The sequence below is a fragment of the Euprymna scolopes genome, chromosome 46, assembly GCF_053919585.1.
Source record: "Euprymna scolopes isolate OS-2025 chromosome 46, ASM5391958v1, whole genome shotgun sequence".
Taxonomy (NCBI): domain Eukaryota; kingdom Metazoa; phylum Mollusca; class Cephalopoda; order Sepiida; family Sepiolidae; genus Euprymna; species Euprymna scolopes.
The window spans coordinates 31,043,542-31,058,728 of NC_136527.1; positions in this window are offsets into that span (position 1 = coordinate 31,043,542).

Below are 15,187 nucleotides of genomic sequence, written 5' to 3' on the forward strand. Positions count from 1 at the left end.
AACATTCTTGTGAAGTATGTGGTTCTTCTTTTGCACAGAAGTCACATTTTTTGCATCATATGAAAACACATACGGGAGAGAAACCACATTCTTGTGAAATATGTGCTTTTTCTTTTGCATGGAAATCAAATTTGTTGAATCATATGACAACACATACAGGAGACAAACCACATTCTTGTGAAATATGTGGGTCTTCTTTTGCACGGAAGTCATATTTGTCGAGTCATGTGAAAACACATACGGGAGAGAAACCACATTCATGTGAAGTATGTGGTTCTTCTTTTGCACAGAAGTCAACTTTGTTGAGTCATATGAAAACACATACGGGAGAGAAACCACATTCTTGCGAAGTGTGTGGTTCTTCTTTTGCAGAGAAGTCACATTTGTCGAGTCATATGAAAACACATACTGGAGATAAACCACATTCTTGCGAAGTGTGTGGTTCTTCTTTTGCACGGAAGTCACATTTGTCAAGTCATATGAAAACACATACGGGATTCAAACCACATTCTTGTGAAGTATGTGGTTCTTCTTTTGCAGAGAAGTCAACTTTATTGTCTCATATGAAAACACATACAGGGGATAAACCACATTCTTGTGAAGTATGTGGTTCTTCTTTTGCACGGAAGTCACATTTGTTGCGTCATATGAAAACACATACAGGAGAGAAACCACATTCTTGTGAAGTATGTGGTTCTTCTTTTGCAGAAAAATCAACTTTGTTGAGTCATATGAAAACACATACAGGAGAGAAACCACATTCTTGTGAAGTATGTGGTTCTTCTTTTGCACAGAAGTCACATTTGTTGTATCATATGAAAACACATACGGGAGAGAAACCACATTCATGTGAAATATGTGGTTCTTTTTTTGTACGGAAGTCAACTTTGTTGAGTCATATGAAAACACATAGGGGAGATAAACCACATTCATGCGAACTATGTGGTTCTTCTTTTGCACAGAAATCTACTTTGTTAAATCATATGAAAACACATACAGGAGAGAAACCACATTCATGTTAAGTATGCACAGAAGTCAACTTTGTTAAATCATATTACAAGACATATGGGATTCAATTCATATGAATACACATACGGGACAAAAATATCTCAGTTAGAAAAACTGTAAAATCCTATAATTTGTGTAGTAGCAAATCATGGGAACTTGTTCCAGAAAGAACAGCTGGAAATAAGTCATACACCATGCACTATGACTACAGACTTCCTACAGCTTGAAAATGTGGCTATTAAGCCTGACATAGTGATATGGGGCAAGAATGGAATGTGGCAAATCTAGTTGAAGTCAGCAATCCTAATGATGCTGTCTTAAACAGAGCAGAGAGGTCGAAAATAACTAAATACCAATGACTTATGTACGACATAAAAAGAAGTTGGAATCTTACGAATGTAGCAATCATGCCTCTCATTATAGGATTACCCAGGCTTATGAAATTTTTTCAGAAACTATCTGGTTAATATATTCCGTTAACTAAGTGCAAGATAAATACAAACAATAGCACTTGAAGGGACGGTTAGAATCTTAAAACGATGTTTCGGTTGCAGCAACTAAATTAATGGGAGAATGTTTGGCATCCAGTAGAATGTTCCATCCACAGCCAAAACAAAGTTGTAAGAAAATTAAAACAGAAAAATCACATTCTTGTTAAGTACATGGTTCTTCTTTGAAGGGAGTTAAAATTTATAGCGTGGATGCAAAAAAGATAAGAAAATTAAACTTGTTTGCACAGATGTGAGATTTAATGCATCATATGAAAACACATACAAGAAACAGTATCTGATGATCTTCCAATATCCATATCTCAACATTGTATTGCAGCCTTGTGAAACGAGCCAGAAGAACAACCTCTTTCACACAAGTGGCCAACCATTTTAATCAAGACTGATTTACAAATATGACAGAATTAGGAAACAAGTCTGCTACGGAAATCACCCAAAGGAGTTGTTAAAAATACTCCAGAACTTCCATTATGTAAAATTGGAAAAACGGGCCAAACAATATTGTGACAAGTATTTTCTGGATTCATTCACCCAGGACTCTATAAGTTTGAAATACACAGAAAGAGGATGGCTACTATACAATGGAATAAAATGTAATGTGTAAATATATCCACATGACGATCTATAACACGTTGAATATTGAATGCTACAGCAAGTCATGGGAACAACAGTTGAACATGTTATACACAATCTGCTATGACTCTCTATGATTCCTTAAGCTACATTCCTTGAAACGAACTGTTAAACCTTACATAATTATAAGAGACAAGAAGTCAAATCATTAGAAGTTAATGTCTTCAATAATACTGGGTTAAAAAGAGTCAGAGTAAAAAATCACAAAATACAAGGCTTATGTACGACGTGAAAAAATTGGAATCTTTGGAAAATCTCTATGTCAGTAATTATAGGAGCAACAGAAATTGACCCCACGTAGGGCGGCCATTGATTTTTGAGAACTTCGACTGTTGAAAATTGAAAGAAAAGAGGAAAGGTGTATGAAATATACTAACTGGTTTAATAAAAAATCTTAAGAAGTTTTTGCACGAAATTCCTAGATAACTAAACGTTTGCAATGAAATAATAACAGGAATAATTACTGTCTATGAATATATATTCTAATAAAATTATATGTAAATTACAGAAGGATCTCTTCAGACTAACAAAAATGTATGGATAAACTTACAACTCATTAGGAAAATTCGACAATTTGTCGTCAAAATTGTATTCTAATTAATTATTCTAAAAGAAAATCACGTGTAAGTTCCAGAAGTGGAAGAGAGATTCAAACACTTGCTCAAAAACAGTTAGAATCTTAAAATGATTGTTTGCTAGAAATGTATGAGATAGAGGGTAAATGCCTGGCATCCGGTAGGGTGCACCATCATCAGCTTAAACAAAAAATTAAAATTAGCCAAACCACATTCCTTTGACGTCTGTGGTTCCTTGCATAGAAGGAACATTTGTTGTGTCATATGCAAAAACATACGGAAAACAAAAGAACTTTAAAAGAACATTCAATATCTATGCATTTCATATAGAGTTAAATGTGAGACCAATGTAGGGAGCCCATTGATTTCTGAGAACTTCGACTGAAAATTGAAAGAAAGGGAAAAAGTGTGTGACATATACCAACTGGTTTAATGAAAAATACTAAGGAATATTTACACACAATTTCTAGAAAAGCAAACGTTTGCAATGAAACGATAACATGGATAATAACTGTCTACAAATATATATATATTCTAATTAAATTATGTGTAAGTTACAGGAGGATCTCTTCAGACTAACTAAAATGTATGGGTAAACTAACTATTTATCAGATAAATTCGACAATTTGTTGTCAAAATTTCCAATTCCACAACTCGACACTTGTTTCCAAACTTCCAACTCATGAACTCAACACTCTTTCAAGGAAGTTGCACTCGAGTACGTATGTAGCACGCCTTCTTCTTACACGTCCATCCACACTAAAATGATAAAGTGTTGAAGTTAAAAACCATATTCTTGTTATGTGTATATGTATTCTTGTGTTAAAAAATGTGTTACTCTTCCACGCAAAAACATGAGAAACGAATATGATACTTTGATTTTGTTAATAATTTTCTTTTTAAAACAAAGTTTTTATTCTCGTGTAAATCTTTAAAAATCACCCAAAAACTGAGGTCATGTATTAACAGTTTTTACTTTTATTTTTAAATTTAATATATTTCAATAAAACGTTTATTTTATATAAAGTTGTCATGTTTAAATATCTAATTCATTTTTTAACCTTTTATCATTGTTATTTTCATACAAATCTTTATTGTGCAAGATTTTGAAATACGATTGACATTCAATAACTCTGAACTAGTTGTTCCCGATTTACAAGTTTTTGAAATAAATTAAGTGTGAAATAGAGCATGTCAACTGTCATGCAGTGATCAGTTCTCTTTTTGCAATCAGTCACACCACAGGACATACTATAGAAAACTTTATGAAATTAAAAGAAACGATGTCACATCATATTCTTGTAAAACGTTGATATTGTGAATTCCAATATATCATGAAATCTGTAACCGCATCACCTTGGTCTTATTGCCTTCCCTCTATAATTAATGAGACAACCGTAAGCCATTGTGAACCTTTTTTGAAGATCCATGCTTGACTATCTGTCAGATCGCCTAAAAGCTTATGACTAGTGCAGGGTCTGTGGAAATTATCTGATGGATTTATAGGTTGCTGACAACTTTCCAAAAGCAAAATCGCGTTGATTACGATACTGTACTGAAGAAGTAATATTGTGCAAGATTTTTAAATACTTAATATGATAGCCTTTTATCATTGTTGTTTTCACATATATGTTGATTGTGCAAGATCTTTTAAATACTATTGACGTTCAATAATTAATGACCTTTACCCGTTTGTCTGATCTAGTAAAAAATTTTTCATATGCAAATATTTATATCCCCATGTGGCAAATTTCAACTCTGAACTAATTGTTGTTTCTGATTTCCAAGTGTTTGAAATTAGTTAAGTATGAAATGGAGCCTGTCAAGTGTCATGTAGTAATCAGTTGTCATATTTGAAATCACGCTCACAACAGGAATCTCTTGATGAAATCAAAAGAAATGTCACATCATATGATTCTTGTAAAACGTTGCCATTGTGAATTCCAATGTGTCATGAAATCTGTAACTGCAGCACCTAGATTTGGTTGGCATCCATCTGTCATGGATGAGGCAACTGCCAGCAATTTCGTGGCAACCTTTTTTGAAGATCAATGCTTTTTTTACACAGTGGTCACCACTTATCAAGGCCCGGAAGCCACACAGGGATAAGGGTTAACTATTTGCAAGATGGACCAAAAGAACATGACTAGTGCAAAGTCTCCATAAACTATCAGATAGATTCATAGGTTGCTGACAATTATCTGATGTATTCATAGGTTGCTGACAATTATCTGATGTATTCATAGGTTGCTGACAATTATCTGATGTATTCATAGGTTGATGACAATTATCTGATGTATTCATAGGTTGCTGACAATTATCTGATGCATTCATAGGTTGCTGACAATTATCTGATGCATTCATAGGTTGCTGACAATTATCTGATGTATTCATAGGTTGCTGACAATTATCTGATGTATTCATAGGTTGCTGACAATTATCTGATGTATTCATAGGTTGCTGACAATTATCTGATGTATTCATATGTTGCTGACAATTATCTGATGCATTCATAGGTTGCTGACAATTATCTGATGCATTCATAGGTTGCTGACAATTATCTGATGTATTCATAGGTTGCTGACAATTATCTGATGTATTCATAGGTTGCTGACAATTATCTGATGCATTCATAGGTTGCTGACAATTATCTGATGCATTCATAGGTTGCTGACAATTATCTGATGTATTCATAGGTTGCTGACAATTATCTGATGCATTCATAGGTTGCTGAAAATTATCTGATGCATTCATGGGTTGCTGACAACTTTCGAAAAGCAAAACCACATTGATTACGATAATGTACCGAAGAAGTATTCAGTCTGTATATCTTAAACCTGTATCCACAATTTATAGGAGATTATTACGCTTGAATTTTCAGAAAAAAATATCTGAAAATTATCAAAATCAAGAGCCAGGGCCATATCAGGAAATATCCCCACTGCAAGATATCACTCTGATCCACAACACACGTTGTTCGAGATCAGAAGTGCAGATGTCTATGAAATCCTCTGCCGTGCACTTTGCATCATCTTGCACCATCCGATTTTCACCTCTTGAAGCCAGAAAATTGTTTGTGAAGGGAAAGCCTTTTCCAGATGATGCAGCCTGATTTTTAGTTTAAAAGATGCGAGAAATGTGTAACTCTGTGTTGTTCTTATCTAGAAAACATACTAATAACTCTGACAATTTACGTTGTTCTACTTGTATGACAAATTAGACCACGGTATTACGTACTGCCATAACAATTTTATATTTTTTGCGGAAATTTTTAGGGACATTTTCTTCTTCCAAATCATTTGATAAAGCAAGAGTATTGAACAGCGTCCGATTATGATTTACTGTTGCTGCATCAGGATATCGATAAAGATTCAACAATTATAAACTGATTAGCCATATACAACTACCTGATGTATTCATAAGTTGCTGACAACTTTCCAAAAGCAAAACCGCGTTGATTACCATAGTGTAACGAAAAGTATTCACTCTATATGTCTTAAACTGGGATCCACATTTTACATGCGCTTATTATGCTTTAATTTTCAGAAAATATAGTAAAGTTATCAAAATCAAGAGCCGGGGCCAGATCAGCAAATATTCCCCCTGCAAGATATCACTCCAATCCACAACACACATTGTTTGAGATCAGAAACACAGACGTCTATGAAATCCTTTCCCATGCATTTTGACTCACCTTTCACTATCCGAGTTTCACATCTTGAAGCCATAAAATTGTTTTTGAAAGAAACGCCTTTGCCAGATGATGCAGCTTCACTTCTAATATAAAAGATGCGAGAAATGTGTAACTCTGTGATGTTCTTATCTAGAAAAATAATTACTGTGTCATTTTTTGGTGTTCTACTTATATGAGAAATTAAACCAGGGCATTATGTACTATACGCCTGTCATAACAAATTCAAATTTTTAGGGACAGTTTCTTCTTCCAAATCAAACGATTAACCAAGAGTGTTGGACACCATTCGATTATCATTTACTGCTGCAGCATCAGGATATCGATAAAAATGTAACAATTATAAACTAATTAGCCATATACAACTCCGACATAGATAGTAAGTTGTATAGCAGTTATATTTTGTGGGGCTGTTTTATATTTATGTGAACGAATCTTTCTACTTAGAATAATTGACCTATTATTATCAAATGAAAATACTTTATATGGAGTGAACTTCTACTGAGCTACTTAAACACTTCTCTCATATCTAAATCAGTTGGCTTAGAGACATTAACAAACAGGTCGTTTAGACGCGCCAATCCAAATCACCAGCGATATGACACGGCATTTGGTTTAAATTATTTCTTAACCTCTTTCTGTTGTTTCATGAGCGAAAACGGGAAATAAAGTTTTTTTTTTAAATTGAGACATTTTCATTAATTTAACTTTGGATTAAAAATTTTATTCAGTATGTTTTTTAATTTTTTTCATTTGCACACGTAATTTATCATAAAAATGTGTTTATTTTTTCTACAGACCATTGCTAGATTAGTTGAGGAGAATAAATTGTGACGTCCATATTTTTTATAAAAGAAATTAAACATTAATGCATATTACGATCACCAGTTAATAATTTTGTTAATTTAAACATCAATAGAATTTTTTAAATAAAACAATATTGAAGAAAACCATATTTTATACTAAAACATGTTAATATCTACACGTTTACAATAATATAATTGTAATGTTTAATCAGTAGGGATTCTTTATTAAAAGTCGTGTTTGGTACAGAAAGCAAAGTAAATAATCACAAAGCTTTGTAGATGTGTGATCCAAAATTTTTATGGACGTACGGTCACAATACATAACATTAAGATTGTTAATTTTACAGTTTTAAACCATTGGCAACGCTTAAGGATATTATGAGTTAATACGTTCTTTTGAGAACTTGGGAAATCACGATAAGAATTAATCATCACTACAAAGTATACGTAGGTACTATGCTAAGTTGTTTATTCTGCAATCCTCAAATATAGCACGTTCTTCCATACACACAATAAGAAATCTAATCACCCTAAGAAACTCAGTGGTAATAATTTTGTGGTTGAATTTGCTTATATATAGTTAAACCCTTCTGCATGGAAAACATGAATATAATTCCCTTCCAAAACACACATAAGTTTAATCACCTTCCAGAATTGGCATTGTTTCATATTCCTTACAGAATGGCAATTCATTTTATAATCGGAATCTTGCTTTCCAAATATGAAATAAATGCTGATTTGCTGCGATAGAAAATAAACACATTCTATTCGCCCTCTGAAAACAGGAGGTTTTACCTGCGAGAAGATCCTTCTAGGACAGAACAAACACTGCACTGATATACTACCACAAAAGTCTGATTTGTTTCTATGCTTTCTAGGACATAAGTTAGACACAAGGTCAATTCATATTCAGAATTAAGCTCTGAAAAATATCAAATTAATCAAGCTGCAAACATCCTTATTAGTACCTTGCCATACTTCACGCAATAAGTAATATAAAATTTGTGATCCGTAGATAATGCCTGGGATAATGCATTCATGAAACAAAACATATACTTGACTTTGACCTTCACCAATCGCATATTATAATTATTTCTAATACATAACGTATCCTCGGCATGTTTTGCAGGCTAACCTGCTCTTCCACTTGAACCCTGACTCTTCAAATCCTTGTTTCCGACTCACGCGTTTCATTCCCCAAGCAGTTTCATTGGCCCAACCGGCAGAGTGCTATTTGCCAACAATTGAAGTCTCATTCTTTACATTTACACACACACGAGACTTCGTGATGACGAAACATGTCTGTCGAGATCTAACAGAATAAAACCATTAAACAGACATTTTTTAAAAATTAATTCTATTAAAAAATTGTTCAGACATTAAAAGATAAAGAATAATTGTTTATGAAAATACTGAGGCGTTGTCATGCGTGTAAACCATTATTGTGCCCCCCAAAACTTTCATTTTTTTTATTGTTTTAACATTTTTTAATGGAAACGATTAATTTTGTAAAATGGCTGTTGTAATATTGCTTTAGATAATGTTCTTTACTTCCGGGTATTGCATCATTCTTTGGGAGAGTGGATGTATTTGCGCCTTATTGTCTTAGTTGCTGTCAGGTTAAAAGAAGTGCAGTCAAAATCATTGTCGTGACATCCGAAAACTTTTATTGTCTTCACAAGTTTTTAATTAATTTTGTAAAATGGTCGGTGTCATATTGCTTACATATAGTCTTTTCTGTCGGAAATTGCATCATTATTTGGGTCTTATCGTCTTAGTTGCTGTCATGTCAGGCTATGACAACGTAATTGTGTTAAATTGGTAATTCTTATACGTGTAGAGCTAGGGTGTCAGAAGTCGCCATTAAAAAGGAGTGATTAATTAGACTCGCTATCTGTCGAAGCTTATACCAACATGAATACTGTAATTTAAACCGTAATTTTTTTCAATAAAATGAGCAAAGACGAAATATTTCAGGAAGTTATACGAATTTTAACTTAATCTAAATATATAAATTCCAAACAATCATTGACTTATATAAAATACTAATCAATGTGTGCTTCCATTCTTCATTTATAAGAATTTGTCCATATTTATATTTTATATTCCATGTACTTTTTAAATAAAAGGATATTTTTAAGCAAGAGTCACAGAACACTGCGTTTTGTAACTCGTTCCCGCTGTTAGCAAAAGCGGTGTTTCCTCTATTTTCTAATTGTTTAATACGGATGCCTAAAAGGGCAATAAATTATCTTCCTTTTGTATTTCTGACATATTTGCTTTAAACTACAAAGTTGATCAAGATGCGTCATCGTACTTGAAAAATGATCACATTTCACTCATCAGTTTTGGCCTTTTTAAAAGAAACCGCTCAACCAATTTTCCATTTTTTTATTATCTTAAAAAATACATGACTTTTTTATTTAATATATTTGATTTAATATATTTTATTACTTCTTTATGGATTGAATTTTGTTTTAAAATATCTAAAAAAACATTGAATGAAATAGAAAAAATTGTCGTCGGCGTCTGATATTTACTGGAGAATCTAACTAATACGTAGGGTTTCAATTAAAAAAAAAATTAACGTGTTTTTTTTGTAAGTTTTAAACTTTGGGCTTTACATGTAAATTTGCAAATAACTATTCTTTTTTTGTTGTTTTAAATTAGATTATTTTATTTATTGATCTTTTATCTTCAATTTGTGATATATAAAACTTAGGTGAGAAAATGTTTTAGTATAATTTTAATAGACATTTCAAAATGGGGAGTTAATAAAAAAAAAACAACGTTTGTCTAGAATATTATATTCGGTTTATTGGAAAGAGCATAAAATTTCACATTGAACCTGTAAATATCGTAAATATTGAAACAATAGAACAATTTTGATAGATTTTTTAAGTTTAAAAATTGAAAAAAATTAACTCGTAAAATTCAATTAATTTCATTACGTAGAAAAAATGGCTTTTAGTTAAAAATTTATAAAATGGCTTTAGTTAAAAATGAAGATTTTTTAGTTAATAATGAAGACAAGTAAAGAGAAAAGTGTTCCATGTATTTAAAGATTTAAGAATATATTGCCGGCATGTTGAGGGAGACAATAGTTCAGTGTTCGTGCACGCACGTGTTTAAAACTAGTAGAACAAAAGAGAAAGAAAAGGCAAAGTCTTCAGTGTGTTGACGTGGGTGAATACGAGTTGTATTGGTGTATGTTCTTTAGCGTGATAAAGAATGTTCCTTTCAGGGTACCACACGTGGAAACAAATAGTAGTTAGAAGAGAAGCATAGCTAGCTCGTTGTAGTCGCGCACTGCCTGGGGCAGTAGCCTCAGATGAAGTCTGCTCCCAGAGAGTTAATGGTTTCAGGTTGCGCGCATGCACTTTGTGAACACTTTTTTAAAATAAAAAATAATATTTCTATTATTTTTTAAACAACTTTAATAGTTCATTTTGGAAGTATATTCCATAAAGATATAAAACAATCCACTTTAAAAAGAGAAATTACGATTTTTTAAATATTTTATTCGCAGTTTTGTGTTAAGAGTATCAAAAATCCCCCTAAAATTCTGACACACTTAGTCTATAACGAAATATAAATTGAATACGATTAAAAAATAATAATTAGAAAATCGAAATAAGTAATTATATTAAGAGAAGAAACATTCCTAAGTAAAAAAAAAAACGGGTAATTCTTTTGTGGCACGCAAACCAAACACGCCAGAAAATAGGCCACACGCCAAATTTAATTCCGTCATCGAACAACTTTCTACAGAAAAAAAAGTTTATTTTTACACAAGTTTACAAAACCAAAGTCAGTTTCGTTTAAGAAAAAATAAATACATAAAACCAACTTCGTATCCGGTGCATAATTTTTTTTTGTTAAATAATAAACGTGTTTTTTCATATATATATTTTTATGCTTATTCTCAAGGTAAATGTCTAAACATTCTTCTAAAAAGAAACTTTATTCAATTATATATATAAAAAACAATAATTCGGCGGTATACCACACAGAGATTTATCCAAAAAATTATTTTTGTTTTACAATCGAAAACATCGACTTCAACTCCGTTGTTGGAATTAAAAAAATAATAAACGCATTTTTTTTTTAGATATAATTTTATTTATTCGCTAGATAAAAATGTAAAAATAAGTTTTTTTATCTGTGGAAATTTGTTTTATGACGGAATGTAATTTGGCGTTGGCGTACTTTTGGCGAGCTGGCGTGGCAAAAAGAATTACCAAAAATTAACAAGGATTAAAGATCAGTGATTATTTTTTAATAATAATACAGAAAAAAATTTTTTTTCGTTTTTATCAAGCGAATAACCATAAAATTATATGGAAAAACCACATTTATTATTTTTAAAATCCAAAAATGGAGCTGAAGTCGATGTTTTCGATTGTAAAACAAAAATAATTTTTTGATAAATCTCTGTGTGGCGTACTGCTGAATAATTTTTAAGCTAATGAACATAAAAATATATTTGCAAATCCAGCTAATTATTTAAAAAAAAATAAAAATTATGCAATGGGAATGATGATGTTTCTGATGAGCCGTTCCACTTAAGTTAACAAATTTACCGAACTTCCATTACTATCGATTACTATATTGTCCTTTTGACTACTCTACACTCTTTTACTCTAATCCTTGAGTTGCCTATCGGCCTTGATAAGTGGTGACCCCTATGTAAAAAAAGAAGATCGCTTCTTTTTTCTTAAATAAAACTGACTTTGTTTGAGAAATGTGTTTTGGCGTACTGCTGAATTATTTTTTTCTGAAGAATAAAATTGAATAACGTTTATTTTTACAAGAATGTTTATAAAATTTGGCATGTTACGTACTTTTTAGTGTGCCAAAAACGAATTACCCATTATAGATCAAATTCTTTTTTCTTTTATATCTCCATGAACACGCGTTTCGTCATCTCTTCAGTCTCATGTTTGGTTAAATGTGCATAGATTAAATAATGAAACTTTAATTCTTTGTACATATCGCTCTACCGGTTAAGCGATTGAAACTGCTGGTGACAGTGAAACTTGAATGAAGCTCATCATCTTATTCTCTTTCGCACGACTTAATGAGACACGTGCTTGAGATGTTGCAATTACAGAGAACTATTTTCGCTAGTAAATTAATTCTCCCCTCTGAGCTTTTCGACCACAGGCTGACCTATCAGCTAACAGGCGCATTGATTCATCTGTTTCATAAAAAAGACTTGAGGGAACGTCAGTCAGTCAGGTCTGGACCTTCAGCCAAGCAAAACCTCTCCTCTTTCGTCCCCTGTCCACCGGACATCTTGATATAGCATTGACGGTCTCCATTAAAAACAACTAATAATAACTCGGGACAACACAGAAAATGTACTGACTGACCGATAACGACCTCAAAAAGAACATTCTTCCTTTATCTCCGTTTGACATTCAAGTTTCTGCTGCCATTTTGTGTTGTGTTACCTTCCTAAAAATGGTGACCCGATGAATACAAAATTTTTGAAAACATAAAAGAACTCGTTAGAACGAGCCTTCTTTGAAACATTCAAAAATAAATGAAGACCACACGAAAGATAGTAAGAAAAACTTCTCAGCCTCACACACATAAAATATTTAATATCTTTCGCAACAGATACAGAACTCTTCCCTCTTTTTTACCAATAAAAAAGAAAAAAGCAACTGATACATTTCAAGTGAAACAATAGCACCACGTGTGCACACACAAACACGGTGACATGCTCGTGTTTGTGTGTGAAAAAATCCTTTTTCATGATAACTTATAAATATTCCGTTTCGAAAAAAGGAAAAGGTGACATTCTTAACATTTTTTAAGTGATTATTTTTTTTAATTATCAAACTCGGAGGTGTGAGAATATTCCTCCATTCAAGACACATTCATCTTCTAATCGTCGCAGAGAAACGAAACACAACAGAGAATTATTCCTATAACAAAAAAACTTAATTTTTTTTCTTCGTTGACCAAAACCTATCTCGCTTCACTGAAGAGCAGTATACCCACCCACACACATATTTCGTCCACACTTTTACCACTGGCATACCTTTTAAAAGTATATTTCTCTATTTTATTTTATTGTAATTTTTTCTTCACCTCTTAAGTATTTCCGTTATTATCTTTGTCTCTGGCTAAATATGTTCCTTGTTCCTCCACATGGTCCCACGACAATGTTCTTTTTCCATTTTCTTACCCTTGATTTTTTTTGTCTCTTGTTGCTTATATATATATATATATATATATATATATATATATATATATATATAATAGTTGCTGCGAACCTTCATAATAATGCCACAGCCTAACGACATCTTGTCTCCACTTATATAGACAATCCAACCACTCGTGAATATGGCTATTTTTAAAGCCATTGAGAAAGTGAAAAAAAACTTGGCAAGCTTGAGCCGTAGTCGAACAGGCGCCGACTCCAAACTAACTCCTTATCTTCAAGCCGCTACCATTGTCATTCAAACAAACCGAAACTGTGGTCTTATCACAGTTGATATGGCTAATCAGTTTATTATTGTTGATTTTTTTTTCGATATCCTGATGCTGCAACAGTAAATAATAATGCCACAGTCTAATTTTTAATATAAGTAGAACACCGAAAAATGACACAGTTATTATTTTTTCTAGATAAGAACGTCACAGAATTACACATTTCTCGCATGTTTTACATAAAACATCAAGCTGCATCTTCTTGAATTTCCTTTCAAAATCAAATTTTTGGCTGCAAGAGGTGAACATCGGATGATGCAAGGTGATGCAAAGTGCATGGGAAAGGATTTCATGTGTGTCTGTGCTTCTGATCTCAAACGATTTGTGTTGTGGATCAGAGTGATATCTTGAATTGGGGATATTTCCTGATCTGGTTTTGGCTCTTGATTTGGATAACTTTCATATATTTTTTCTGAAAATATAAGCGTAATAAGCTCCTATAAATTGTGGATACAGGTTTAAGACATACAGACTGAATACTTCTTCGGTACATTATCGTAATCAATGTGGTTTTGCTTTTGGAAAGTTGTCAGCAACCTATGAATGCATCAGATAGTTTCTAGAGACCTTACACTAGTCATGTTCTTTTGGTCGATCTTGCAAATAGTTAAGCCTGGATCTTCAAAAAAAGTTGCCACGAAATTGCTGACAGTTGCCTCATCCATGACAGATGGATGGCAACCAAATTTCAGTGCTGCTGCTACAGATTTCATGACATATTGGAATTCACAATGGCAACGTTTTAAAATATGTGACATTTCTTTTAATTTCATCAGGAGATTCCTGTTGTGAGCGTGATTTCAAATAAGACAACTGATTACTACATGGCACTTGACAGGCTCCATTTCATACTTAACTAATTTCAAACATTTGGAAATCAGAAGCAACAATTAGTTCAGAGTTGAAATTTGCCACATGAGAATATAAATCATTGCATATGCAAACTTTCTACTAGATCAGACAAACGGAAGTAGGTCAGGGTCATTACTTATTGAACGTCAATCGTATTTAAAAAATCTTTCACAATAAACATATATATGAAAACAACAATGATAAAAGGCTAACACATGAATTAGATATTTAAACATGAAAACTCAAGATAAAATAGTCGTTTTATTGAAATATATTAAATTTAAAAATAAAAGTAAAAACTGTTAAGACATGACCTCAGCTCTTTTGGGTGGTTTTAAAGATTTTCATGAGAATCAAAACTGTTTTAAAAAGAAAATTATTAACATAATCAAAGTATCATATTCGTTTCTCTCGTTTTTTCTTGAAAGAATAAAAGTTTCTTTACACAAGTTTGGTTTTCTAGGAATTGTGTGTAAATATTTCTAAAGATTTTTTATTAAACCAGTTAGTATCTTTCATACAGTTCTCTCCTTTGTTTCAATTTTGATCAGTCGAAGTTCTCAGAAATCAATGGGCTCCCTACATGAAGGTCGCATTTAACTCTATATA